Below are 15,043 nucleotides of genomic sequence, written 5' to 3'. Positions count from 1 at the left end.
ATTATAAAACATTTGGTGTTGCGATATAAACAATTTGATTGATAATACATTTTTTGATATATCGGATGCGTCCCTCAAGGCTTCAGAAGATATTTTTATATTTATAATAACGTATTGTGATACGCATAACTCATAAAAACCTCCTCGATTGTAATATCAAACAACAACATAAATGAGTTCGGTTCATAGGTATAGATTGATATTTTATGATGACGTAGTTATGATAAGATAACGTAAAAGATTCTCGTGATATTTCAGATAATTTAGTTTTTAATAAATAATACACATTATGGTGGGATTTCAACACGTAGACAACGTGTTTCAACTATAGTTTTATCACAAGATTCTCCTACTAAAGTTTGAGATTAATGTAAATAATATTCACCGGTAGTAATGTGTTTAAAATATCAATATTCCGGTCGGACGTTACACCTTCAATTTTAGGTAAGAGCGTTAAGCCTTTCACTTGATTATTCCTTCTAGTTACGACCAATAATAATACGATTACAGAAAAAACTACCTTCCGATTTTCTCATTATAGCGTTTTGGTTACGACGTACAAATTTTTATCAATCGGCGTAAAAAATGAATATTCATGTTTGATTTCCATTTTTATTATTAATCCTGTGTACAATGATCAGTTTCTATTTCATTCGTACTTTTGTACGGTATCCTCAGTATGAAACTCCACGATTGACAATATCTTGCTACCAAAGTCTATTGCCATACTATTCTAGCCGAGATGGATTCAAGTATCAATTCATACCGTTCTTCATCGATGCGGTACGTTGGTGAAAGAAAATAATTACAACGTATCTGTACTCCAAGTTCGAAAGCCATACAAATTTGGACTGACAAAAACACGTTGACGTTTCTCTTCTACATTGAAAGTTGCTGGTAACATTCTTGAGTTCACTTTATTCTAACCTTGACAGATGTGTACTCGATCACTTGGATCATTTCTCCCAAGTCCAATGGAAATTGCTATGTCACCCTACATTTTCTTTAGATGGTATTTCAATTTGTCAGGTTAAACAAACGGAGTTGTCGATGAATTCATCAAGTTGCTCGGGACTTGTTTGGATAGTCGCGTCAGAACGTCGGAATACGAAGTTGTCAACTTTGTCTTTCGAAAATAACGAGGTTCAAATTGATGTACGATATATATTCAAGTTGAGGATTGAAACAGGTCTCTCGTGTTCGTCAGTAGGTACGCGTTGGCTCAAGTTCAAATTTAAATCTTCGTCGCAGGATGTTCCTTTGCCATTTACCTTTGATAATGCTGCCTACACTCGTGATCTTATAGCTGCAGTAAGTTCGCTCCGTTGTCGAAGTATGTACGGTCTCCATGTCCTTGCTGGTTTCAAAGCCTTGGAACATATAACTTGTCCTCCACTCAATGCAGCGATAGTATATTCTGCATGTTCGATGGTTCCAATGTCCAGGTCGATAATGATGATTTGTTCACCGACAATTGGATTGCATGACAAAGTGGTGTATCTTATGGCTTGCACAGAATATTGTAATTGTGCTTTCATTTATCAGGAATACGTTGTCTGTCCTGCGAAGTCTTGAAAAGTCGACGATCAACACCTCCAGTTCTGCAAGTTCTGTTGTTGAATATCAGTATAGTGGTGTACACTCGATGGAAGAGTTTTTTTTTTAAATGTGATGTTATCGTAGAAACGTGTAGGTCTCTTAGTTATGATGATGATTCTTGTATAATGGACGTCAAAGCTGCTCGATGAAGGATTCGGTGACGTAGTCAATTGAGAAAATTTTTGATATTTTTCATCGCATTGTTCACTAATCACTTATTCTGCGCATTTTAACTGAATGATATCGTAGTTTTATCACAAGGTTATCTTTGTCTCGTTTTCTTTGATTCTTTCACTCGTTGAAATTACATTTATATCGTTAGTGTTACATAAGGGTACATTGTACATTCATACATACGTTGCTGATCAGAGTACCTACCAAAATATACGTAAAAAATACTATTTAACGTGTTTCTTGCTGAAGAAATTACAACATATTTTGTCCGAATCTTAGTGTATACTTATCACATTTATAATTAGTAAGTGTATTTCAATTAGTTCATTTCTATTGTAAACGTAATAGCTTCCTAAGATTTTAACAAACTCAATTATGATTATTAAGTTTGCCTTTCGACAGTTGAACGCGCTATCAGCGTTTAATAGTAAAATTCTATAAAATATCGAGTAAATGCGTTTTGACTGTCATAACTCTTCAAGAAATCAATTATTTATGCCTTAGTTCTTTTATTCGTAATCGTATGAAACATTTCATTCGATAACATTTTTCTAATTTCACATTTTCGATACTCCTAAATATTGGATTCATTTTGCACTATTTCGAGAACATGATGAAGACCGTGTATTCGAATTTCGAAGAAAAATATTAATTCACAATTAAAGTGTAGAGGGCTAAACGTTTTTTACATACTTAGGTAAGGAAAAACAACCGACTAAAAAGAACCGTCACTAAAATTCGGAAGAGAAAAAACTTACGAACTCTATACTGAAACTACACGTTAAAAATTGAAAGACTCACATATCACTTGAAGCGACTGCGTATAACAATTAGAAACCCGGCGGAGAAAATATGTTACATATTAGACGTTTGGTACATCAGATTTATGTTACCAGTATCAAATCACAGAACCGTTTCAACGGAAAAATTCACTCTCCCATCCGCACATTGAGATTTATCATTAGCTGCATTATATTGTTTATAACGCAGGTTGAAATACTGTTTTAAAAAGCCCGACAACGATAATAAAGATTCCATGGATATTGGTAGACAACCAAACTCAGATTCTGCAACTATCACGAAAACGTTTGAAATAGGTACCAAAGAATTTTTCCCAAAATTTAATTGCAGGGATATTATTAAAGTGTTTGCAGAATTTGATGGTACGCCTACTGGTTGTTCGATTCAAAAATTTATCAACGAATATGAGAATGTTAGATGATTCGTAGCTCAATGCGAAAATGATTTCATAGTAATAATGTTACCTTCAAAATCTGACGGTAAACCACTGAAACGTGTGACTAATGTTAATATACAGACGATTGACGAACTTGCAACATATCTCAGGATAAAGAAACAGAAGTCTCGATTGGAGCATTTAGTGATTTTTTAGTGAACGAATTAGTCACTAGACTAAACTAGAGAATAGGTAATACTTCAATGCAATACAATTTCATGAATCAAAATCAATCAAGGTATCAAAAAAGGTAAGTCAAAACGATAAACATTCAATTTTACTGATCGTAGCTATAATACAAAAATTATACCTGATCGAATCAAAATAAATATAGTTCTGTAATGAAAGTAGACGGGTGTTTAAAAATTAGTAAACACCTTCCTTGTTACAAAATGTTGTTGACTGGTGTGATTATAGAGCTTCCAAAGGGTCAATCATATGAGGAAAAAAGAGAATTTGGATATATTTTTGTGTGTGTTGCTTCCTGAAAACTGAGGTTTTACGAAATACTCTTACGCCGGTCACGTTATTCCTCGACGTATTCGCGTATGACGTAAAGTCCCGGGTTACATGGCCGTAATTGCAGGAAAAGTGATCCACATCATTAAGCGCATCCCAGTTGAGATTAAAGTATACAAGACTGAAAACTTTTATAAAAAATCTTCCTTGTTTCTCAGAGGGAACCAGAGTTTGTTCATACTTCCAAAAACTCATGTACTGATCGACAAAGCAGTTCAGGTTGATTGCAATCGGTTCATACTATCCATGTCCCATAGTAATGATCAGTGGTACAAATTTCTAGCGTACCAAGCGTAGACTAGAGACCCGTTTACATAAAACTTCCATAGTCGTGTGTTCTATATTCGTGCTATACTTTTCCACAATAGCACGTACAGAATCACAAGTGGATAGAACTATGAACGAAAGAAAATTGAGTGTTTATCCTGTGACCTTGATCACTTGCGTTGTATATCGAGTTTTGAAATTTCGGGTACTCGAGAAAAGAAACGGTGCCAACACGTTGCAATAGCACTTGGCCCGGTAAAAGTCTGACCAGTTAATGATATGACTGGTTGTGTACCCAGAAATTTTCACACTTTGATGCTCTTCTTAGAAACTAAGGTTTGTCTAACGGAAAAACCCTCTCGATGTAAAAACTGAACATCGGTTAAGAATGAACAAGATGAGATCATCGACTCCCAAGGATCTCTTGGTATTAGACCTAAAAAGGCAGACTTTTATCTTACCAGAAAAGCAGCAGTACTGAAATTTCCGGGAAAGTCATACCTTTGTTACGCCCCCCAAACTTTGTATTCCTTTCCCACAGTCTTATGTATTGCAATTACGGTGAGGAAGTACACTCCGACAATAAAAGTCAAATTGTTAGCGCATTTCACGGGAAATTGACAGATTCAACGTGTATTCAACTCAAGTATTGCAATTGCCAATTAATATTGCAAGGAAGAATAGGTCTAGACTTGTAGATATAGACCCACCAATTCTCAGCTAATTAACGGTATAACACGGAAATGGCGAGAATATTTTGCTGTGCATCGTCATCAAAAATACACAAAATGGCCTCAACTAATTATTAAAATAACCGCTCCAAATTAACCTTTAATTAAGGCTTTAAAGGCAGAACTTTCTCAAAAAGATACGAGTTAAAAGACTGGCAGTATATCGAGTTTGAAAAAAAAATTTGATATCACAGAAGAATTTTAATTATCAGAGATGATTTCTGACGAAGCTCTTTCGTTAAACACAGAAGAGTTAAAATTTGACTGCAAGAGAAGTTAGAGAATTGGTCCGTCTAACTCTAGAAACGTCATACTAAATTGGCTGAATTATGAAAATTGATACTTATGGGTTTGATGGGATTAAAAAACAAACAACATTGGTTGGTCGTCATCCAAAAGAGAGAGAGAGAGAGAGTTATAAATACATGCTAGGATATTTGGCCCAAGAACAGTAGAAAAAAGACTGTATCTAGTAGTGACCAAAGCAATGCCAGCAGATTATTTATTCGTCTGCCCCTAGATATTGGGTATATTCCAAGTCGTTTCGTACCTTCCTTTGGTATCGTGCGATTTCGTTTAATTTTCATCAACCGCTTGCGCGGTTGGTCCTTTTTTTTTCCTTCTTTCTTGTAAAACAATATAATCTTAACAATAACCCAGGTCGCCACGCCTGCCATGCGTGCGTCGGAGAAATACATTAAACATTTGCTGAGAACTAAATAAATGCCCCAAAATTAACGGAAGATATTTGTGCAATAAAATGTCGCAGTATTGGAATAGGTTACTTTTGTTCATATCATTCCAGTCGGAATCTCTGATCGGAAATTCTTACCTGCAACCATGGGAAAAGCCGTGGTGATTGTAACTCATCTACTTTCCCGAATCGCGCGTCCAAGTGTGGTTTAAGGGCAAATAAGAAGACCCGTAATATCATCTATACACACTTGATACTTCCTGATTGGTCTAAATTTCGAAAAGTGACAGGAGCCAATCAGGAAGCACGTTAAATTAAAAATTCTTAAAAAGTGTTGCACGGAGTAAAGACAGGGCTGGCAGTTTTTTAAAACCTTCTATCGAGGCATCGAAAGTTCATCGAAGACCTTCTAAGCAGTCGGTGCAAAACTTCCATTGGCATAAAGCGTTTCATAAAATCTCTTAGTAATCAAGTCCAAGTGAAATAACTCAAGAAATTCCGTACTTCTCTTATTGGAATAACAATAATATTCAATCATTATAATTTCAACTCAGTATTTGAATAAACGTAATCACTGTGTTCGATCTATTTTCTGAGTCAATCAAATTCAAGTCCTGCAACGTGGCTGAATCAAACTGACAAATCGCACCCTAATTGGATATTGGTTAATTCTTTGAACGAATTCTTTTCTCTACTCTACGATCTAATAGCTGCAGAAAACGTTAAATTCCACGGTTTACCTTCCTTAGAAAATGTAATATTGAACAAAATAAATCAGGTACGTGTGTAATCGGTACCAAGAAACATGTATCCAGAACGATTATTAGTTCTACGGTTAGTCGATTTATTATAACAGTATCTCTTTGTTTCAACTAAATTTGTAACTTGTATTTAATTTTTAATAAAACCAGCATTCAATTAACCCTTAACAGTCATCGGGGGTTGAATCAACCCCAGCCGTTTTTCGATCTTCGATACCTTTCGGGAATTTTGAGAAAATGGGACATGTTTCGCCATCTGTAGGTAGTTTGAACCTTCTGGTATGAAGCCTCGTCGGTTTTATTTGAAGGGGCCCGTTAGTTTCATTTAGGCAGCCGCTTGAACTAGACAGTGCGAAAATCTGGAATGTCTGCAAGCCCCGTGTGACTTTAGTGCGGAAAAAAAGTCTCGGAGCACTTTTTTTTTTTTTTTTAAAGTTATAGTATTCATTGGAAAAAAAATGAAAACAATAATTGTGAAGTTGGGAATTTTGTTTTTTTTTTGTTTTTCAAATTACACGCTAAATTGAAAAATTCAAAAGATGGCCTATAAATGAGAAGAAACGCTCTGGGAGTTGAAGAAGCAAATTCCGCAAAGGATAAAAAAAACTATATAGCAGTGCCGGAGTTGCAACCGCGCTTATCTTTACGCAGAAAGCAGTTTCGGTGCGGAATAAAAAAGCGTGTAAGTGTGTGAATACAATTTATGCGCGAAAGAATGTTTTAGCGGGTATGTGTATTTTTAAAAAAGATTTTTTTTTTTTTGTTTATATTAAATATTACACGGCTTGAAAATAATCATGATCTTACACACGAGGGTTGAAAATGCGTTGTGGTATTTTTTTTAAAAATTTTTCTTCAATTTTTCAATTATTTATCACTATCCAAAGTGAGTGGGGTTGATTACACCCCCAATGACTATTACGTCACAATCTGGAGATGCGACCGTCAAGGATTAAAATAATAAAATTGATACTATGGGCTCAGCTGAAAACCAGAAGCTCCCTCTCTAGATATGCACAGGAATATCATTATTTGCGACTAGGTAACAATTCTACCTCAAACCGTTCGCAAAGTAACATGTTTTATTTATAAGTCGGCGGCAAGAAAAGCTCGTCGACCAATGCTTGAAATGCAAAATTTTATAAAATGGTGAAATTTCATATTGTCACAATTTAGCAGAAAGAAATTCAAATTAACTTATCTTTGTACGGATGGATCGTCGAGACTGAGAGCCGTCGGATGTAAGCGATCAGTGGTCGATTAAAAGATCTTCGCCTCGGTATCGAATGGGTGTTGATGAAATTCGAAACGATGCTACCGGTCACTTGGTCTTATGTGAAATTTCGGCTTTAATTGGTGTCGCCGAAATCTAATGTTCGAAAGTTACTTAAAATTCACTAAACAGTGGTCGTTTCGTCTTCCCCGCCGGTTGATTGTAAAAAGTAGCGTTGACGACTGATTATTATTATTATTATTATTATTACTATTATTAATAAACAGTAAGTTAATCTGTTATAAAATTTAACGCTACTCGGTTCTCTTGAATCGGGATGGAACTTGGATTTAATTAAGAAAAATGTAAAAAGGTACGCGTTGCTTTTTTCACGAAGTGAAAAAAATGATAATTAATAAAGAACGATAAAGCTGAAACGAAGTTGAAAGCGAGACCTTTTTCAATTGACAAAATAAACTGATTTTTCACAATTCTGCTCTTTGTCCGGATGAGGAAATACGAATTTACGTCCACGCATCTCGCGACTCGACAGACGAGACACACAGCTTTCTGGCTCTTAGGATACAAGAGGCCACGATTCCAGCCTTGATGTATTAATGCGCACGGTGATTGACCAATGAATTGCGAGATAGACTTGAAGTTGGTCCTACGAGCGATTTCTTTCCGCTGGATCGGGATTTGAATAGTCCAGCGGTTCTCAGTCTCGCCTGTTGTGTAATTCAAATATTAACGAAAGATGTTCCGTTTGTAAATTTCGCACATGGATTCCTACTGTTTGCGAATAACTTTTTGTTCATTTGGTGCTTCCGGCGAAAGCGGTTTGTCATGATTATTCATGTAAAATGCATCTTAACGGGAAAGAGAGATTTTTTAAGAGATGTGGAAACTGCTTGTTATGAGAATATGATGATGAAGTTACGGATCGCGAAATAAATGTCGTTCTAGTGGGTAAAGAAAAATCCCCAAGTGATAAGCACTGCACGATTCTAGCGAAATAAGGGCGCGATTCTTGCCCAGATAGCAAAATCCATATTTTATTCCTAATAATATTATACATCGAATATTACGACATTGGTATTATTCGTTGTAACATTATTCTATTATAAATCTCATCTTTCTGCAACATGTTTAAGGCCTGACGCTTGTTACTTAATTCTTGTCATTTTGTCTCCGCAAGAAAAAAAAAAAAAAAAACAGCTCGTTATAATTTTTCGTTCAAATAAAACGTTAATATCGAGCACTCGTTTGTCAATAATTTTCGGTTGTAAAAAAATACAAATTTTGGTCACAATTTTCTTCTACGTTTATTACGATAGATGGATCGGAGCATTTCTTCCTCTTTTGTTGCTAATTTTTAGTATATATATAATCATAATTGTAACTACAAATCACAACCATGAGGTGGATGAGATAGAGATCAACATCTCATCGTCAAACAATAAATCGTTCAAGGACAGAGCGGTTAATACGTACATAAACAATAGGTACTTATAACACAGAGCAACAGGAGAAAAAATTGTGTCCGGACAAAGTTTATTATTCTTTCAACGGTCGCGCATCAAAACAATGGAAAAAATTATATACACGCCCTTCAAAGTTTGTTTTTATAATCTCGGAAGAAATGATAAGAATATCCGTTTTTTTTCCGTTAGTTACGGATTTTCATATTTACGAAGAACGACATGGGAAAAAAAAACCTCTGTCAAATTCCCAACGGAAATAAACAACAACAACAACAACACGGCTGAACTTGTAACGGTTGCTGATCGTCTCGCTAAATGTGAGCTCCTCGTTATCGCATCTAACAATATATACGTTTTTTAGAAATTATCAATATTATATCGTTATGTAGATAGAAAATTGTTAACAGAGGCGTACTTTTCGTTACGAATATATTCGAACTCCAATTATCGTAGATGCTGATAAAACTTTGATTCTCACTAAAGTTATATATTTTGTTTAAACTTTCTCACAGCGACTCGAATGATATGAAATATTCAGGAAATTATGTAAACTACGGATTCGGAGCTGTTCGTGTAAACGTGAATCTGACAATTGCTAAGACATATTGTTGTAATATTAACTGTACAGGGTGAATTGTACAATAATTAGATATTTGGAGAAACTATTGTTTTTCGCAAAGCAAATTACGGAATATTAACACCTTATATTATACATTTTCTCAAAGAAATATTTCACGAAATGCAAATTATGTAATTATTTTGAATCTTTTGTTATAGATTTTATTCCAAACTAACTTTAGGCCATTTATCCAAACTTTCGTACAGATCATAAAGTAATCATTATCAAATAAGTAATATCATAAATGAGACTAAGCTCGCAATGTATCTCAAAAGGATATGCTTTTTTCTATATAAAATTAATTTGTCGTTGACGATTATAAATTCTGCATTCCAGAGAAGCAATATTTACTGCGATGTGAAATTATTCACAATATTTCGATAATCTTCTATTCTGCAAGATTATGTTACGAAAATTCTTATCTGGGTATTAGATAAATTAGAATTTTGAAAAAGGTAAGCCGAGGCGTAATATCACCATTTAACCCAATTATTTTTTTTTCGCGACGTATTGTTTTACATATCCTGCTAGAATTTTTTTATTCGAATTTGGCTCCGAGATTATTTATAGTTTAGTTCCAAGTTTAAAATTGGCTCTTTGCATACTCGATTTTGATAAACAACGCTGTTTTCAATGATCGTTGAAAAGGAGAAGAGTAAAAAGATTGTGAGAAAAGAGAGGCTATTTTTATTGTGAACGGAAGTAATTAGCCTGAATAACCAATGAATATTCATCAAACAACAATAATGATAATAATTCATGGCTCAGGTTTCAACTTAACTGAATTCAATATTTTAACGTAAAATTAATTCAAGAATTTATATCAAATTAATTTGGAAGAACGAAGAAGAAAGAATATTTTACATTTTGACTTGTTTTGTTCAAATCTACGCCGAATCATTTCCATCACACAGTATGGATGTTGTTTCATTCGTTTTTGATATCGTTTGCATAAATAACATAATGGGACATTTTTTAGGCAAATTTTCCCTATTGCCAGAGCTAATACACATATGGCAGCTGGTTTATCTTCCTTAAAGAAGATGTCAAAATATCCACGACAATTCATCACGCTTTGTACGAAACTTTGTTACGATGAACTTTCTATTCATTCTGATGAACTGAATTTGTGGGTGATAAATTTTTAAGTTGCAACATGTTTTCCAATATTGTTATGGAAAAAATGAAAATAAACCATTAAACCATTAAACTCAATGCAAGTACAACTTTTTTTAATCACATAGATATCAATTACAACTTCTAATTGTTACTTGGCTTATAGCATTTATGTATACCGTTATTAATAACATTGTGGCAATGCCATTTATGCACTCTACCGTTATGACGCCGGAGATAGTTTTATTATCATTGTAAATTTTTAACTATACTTCTAACCGAATACACGTGACGTTACAAGCTCATGCCATTATAACCACACCTATGTGTATAATTAATTTCGAAATTATTATACCAAGTAAAAAATCACAGGTACGCAATTTAGCAAGCGTAAAGGTTTTTATTTCAAACTTTGAGACGTTACACTCCGAGCAAAGTTGACCGTCTACACTATTTGCGAATGATTTTTATTTGATAAAAAAAAATCCACGATTCAATGACTGTCATGATTCAGTAAGCGAAAGAAACTTCTTTCGAATCAGTGAAAAAATGACAAATCTATGGAAAAGAGGAGAGACTCGATCCGTAAAAAAATTTATCCCCACACAGTGATGGTTCCATATTACCTCTTCATAGATATTACAAATACTGCAGGAATATAATGATTTTAGGAGATTTTCGTTGCAATTTCTTGCCGCCATCACCGATAAATCCTTTTTATTATTATACTTTATATATATACTTGACATTCAGGTCTATTTTCGTTAATTTTGAGGTTATTCAACGTTTGCATTCATCGTATATCCGAATTTGATTCTTCTTTACACCTTCAACATTCGCATGGAATCTCTTGCTAAAATCTAAAAGTGGTAAGTTTCGAACTTGAAGCGTGGCTGTCAGCTCAGCTAGAGATTTGATATTTGAAATATCTACAGGTTGGCAAGCGTGAGAGTCTCGACATTCATCTGTCGCGGGTGATGCGATAAATACACCGACGTGAAACGTTCAGCAGATCGCATCGTGCGACATTGCTGTTCCTTAATTGTGGAAAGTACAACTCAAACTCTACTCGTGCACGGGAAACGGACACATTTGACGTAAAATAACAAGAAAATCTCGAAAACTATTCGCACGCGGTTGAAAATATTAAATCGGTCGTTGAATGGTGTACGAATTAATTGGAAAGACGACGGCGAGTAAACAAATTCGGAGAGAAAGGTAAGTTTACCAGCTATCGACCTTTTTTCATTGTATTTGCTTAATCCTCGGTTTTTAAATTATCAAAAAATAAATTGGCAGTCTTTGATTCTCTAGAAATTGGTTTCAGCCGTCGAGAAATTCACAATTTCTGTCCCGTCGGTTTATAATTTTGATAAATAGAAGGGCCAATGACTGGTACGCTCAATTTACTGGGTAAATTTTCGGAATTTAAAAACCGACAAAGAACTGTTCGATTCGGTTCGAGTTTGTTTTATTCAATATTAAGATGAAGTTGAAGTTAGTAACGTTACCGAAATATTGGGGGAAATAAAATGATTTCTTTTTTTGCAATTTAGATGTTAATCTGAAGTGGCCAAGTTTATTTCTGAAGATGAATTACTCTTGCCTGATTATAATTTACTGTACTTTAGACATTCGTGATATTAGAAAATAACGCGAGGTCCAAAACTAAAATCACGATAATAACGCTACTAACTTAAGTTTTTTAAACATCAATTACCTTTGCTTTATTATAATTTCCCGAATTTTAGAGATTCGTGCGTTAAAGATTTGCTAAGTCCCAAAATACAACAACGACAATGAGAGATTCGTGCGTTAAAGATTTGCTAAGTCCCAAAATACAACAACGACAATGAGAGATTCGTGCATTAAAGATTTGCTAAGTCCCAAAATACAACAACGACAATGAGAGATTCGTGCGTTAAAGATTTGCTAAGTCCCAAAATACAACAACGACAATGAGAGATTCGTGCATTAAAGATTTGCTAAGTCCCAAAATACAACAACGACAATGAGAGATTCGTGCGTTAAAGATTTGCTAAGTCCCAAAATACAACAACGACAATGAGAGATTCGTGCATTAAAGATTTGCTAAGTCCCAAAATACAACAACGACAATGACGCCTCGTCGATTATTCGGATCGAACGTAGACACAGAGCGAAGTAGTAGAGTTTGAAAAAAAGTTTGATTTTTCAGCTAGGATAGCGATGGCTAAGAATTGTAAAAAATCCATGATTTCAATTATTCAGCTGATAAAACAACGAAACAATATTATTTTTTAATAAAACTGATCTAAATGCAAAATTGAAGTTTGTTCAATTGCTACGTATAATAAATGCTTAGAGAAAATAGATAATTGTTCTTAAAATTCGAAATATCGTTCCGGTTTCTACAAGAGCAAAATTTATCCGATATAACGAATCCCCCCCCCCCGTTTTTCATGTTCAGAAGAAATCAAACTTCACGTTGACCGGTGTAAATTTTTTCAAATATTTTCCCAACCTTCATTTGTGTCTCTTAAACGACGTTGTTATGATTCGAATATATCGAATCCACCTTAGATTCGACCTTACTGTAGGATACCTTGGCCAAGGTGTATACATCGCATTGTAAGAAAATGTTTACGAGCTACAACTGCTTAATCTCTATGTTTTCCCGAAACGCATATCCTAATCCGCATAAGACAACAAATCATGTCCTACCCAGAATCGTCGAACAATAAAAGTCTTGACTTTCCGCAGAGCAAAAACATAGCAAAAAATCAAACCAAAATCCCAAGACTTCGCAACGTCCTCTTTTTTTTTTTTTTGTTGATATCGCAAACGTCGTTACTTCTAACTGCCGTTTATATGCGAACTTGCAAAACAGCCGCGCTTACATAACGATTCCTAATTACAGTCATCGAACCACCATTGAATTCGAAACATTGTTACTTCTTCACTGCCCCACGTACATTCTAAGTGACACAATTAAGCCTCAAACTTGATTAATCACAAGGTAAGGAATAGCAGACACAAGCAATTCTCTCTAAACTACGTAACGAGCCAATCAAATTTCTAACAAACTCTACGTGAATGCAAAAATAAACTTGTACTCGCGTTGATTACATCGTAAGTCAGCGTAACGATCGTTTTTTAAACCAGTTGATCGGTCGTTCAAAATTGTTTTTAAAAAAAAGTTTATTACAATATGCTACAAATTTTGCACCGGTAATAATTACTGAATTTATGGGTAATTGTTTGATTTTAGCCGTTTGAATTTCTTGGCAGTTGAATAATTGGTGTAAACAAATTTCTTCTGTGTTTGTAATAACTCATCGACGATACTCAACATTTCTTCCGATAAGATGTAAATTTATCATTGCTGATTCAGTTTTCATTGATTTGTTATTGTCAGTTACTCGGAGAAACTTCAATTGCATAATTAGGATTTGTACAAATGCTCGTCGTTATTTTTCAATCGATATGATATTTGCAATTAGCTTACCGCCACGCTGGTAGGAATTCAAGAAATCACTGGAAACATTCAATCGTAGTAAGGTATTTCCTACCTGTTTCAGACTTCATCGTTTACCCACGACTGCAGTTTCGGCCTGGATAAAGAGACCATGCGATGGCAACTTTTCGTGGCACTGTTTCCATTTATTGCCGTTTTGCGACGATGCTCCGGAATACTGAAAAGGCAAGTAATCGAATTCAGAAACTACAATAATATCATGTATATTTAAAACATTATCAAATCATGGCTCTGAAGGATTCATTGATTATTTAATTATACTTGATACATTTAAAACGCTTCTTGAAACTCTTTGACATAAAAACTTTCACTTCAAAATGTGACACCGACATATCGTTTAACGAGATTTTGTTAAGAATATTGAAGATGTTGCGTAGTTTCTTATCGTAGAAGTGTGCGTATAGAAATATGTCAACGTACATATTGCGAGACATTATTTTGTTCTCCTTGAAGCGTGAAATTACAAAAAAATCGTGGAAAATTAAACAAAAACAAATGCACAGTGATAAAGAATTTGTAGCGATAAAGTTTAAAGAAATATTTTTCAATGCGATATCGCACGACTTACCAAAAAGTTACGTGAATATTCGCACACACTGGTTACGAATCGAAATATTTTCATAGGCTGGACAAACTCGATCACACTTTCGAGAGACTTCCGAATGTTTAAATATATATTTACGCAATCGAATATACTAAAAATTTTAATTTACAAACGATTGGAATTGATTTCCGATCGACAATGTCTTCGCAAAAAAATCGTCGAAAATCAATCGAAGAAGACGAATTTACAGGATACGTTACGCGAATTCGGATCAAACTAAAGTGTCGGTGGTTACAGAACTTGCAGTGTCTCGTTTTCGATATCGAAACGATGTCTATGGTGGAGGGGAGACATTGCCGCTCATTGGCCGATTCGAAAGCTGACCAACAGCTTCGTAGTTCATGCACTCCTGCCTCTTTCGTTTCCAATTTCTAGTAACTGTACGGAAATGAACCCCCTGTTTCGATGAGATTTTCCACCAAGCTCGATTTGATTTGTTGATGCTATTTTTGACGGCTGATGCAATTTTTACAATATACAAATACAGGAAAACTTTCCTACTAACCAG

At 34.7% G+C, this 15,043-nt stretch overlaps 1 long non-coding RNA gene across 1 annotated transcript in view; it reads right to left on the bottom strand.

The window, feature by feature from the left end:
* Positions 1-14,719, bottom strand: part of LOC107222249 — a 37,511-nt gene extending 22,792 nt beyond the window's left edge. Inside the window, exons 1-2 of the long non-coding RNA XR_006902747.1 lie at positions 14,500-14,719; positions 13,966-14,088 (exon numbers count right to left, since the gene is read on the bottom strand). This is a non-coding gene — a long non-coding RNA (uncharacterized LOC107222249). The remainder of the gene's footprint in view (positions 1-13,965; positions 14,089-14,499) is intronic.
* Between the last annotated feature and the right edge of the window lie 324 nt (positions 14,720-15,043).

Source organism: Neodiprion lecontei, chromosome 2 (genome assembly GCF_021901455.1).
Source record: "Neodiprion lecontei isolate iyNeoLeco1 chromosome 2, iyNeoLeco1.1, whole genome shotgun sequence".
In the NCBI taxonomy this organism is placed as follows: Eukaryota; Metazoa; Arthropoda; class Insecta; order Hymenoptera; family Diprionidae; genus Neodiprion; species Neodiprion lecontei.
This window is presented reverse-complemented; position numbering and strand designations above follow the sequence as displayed.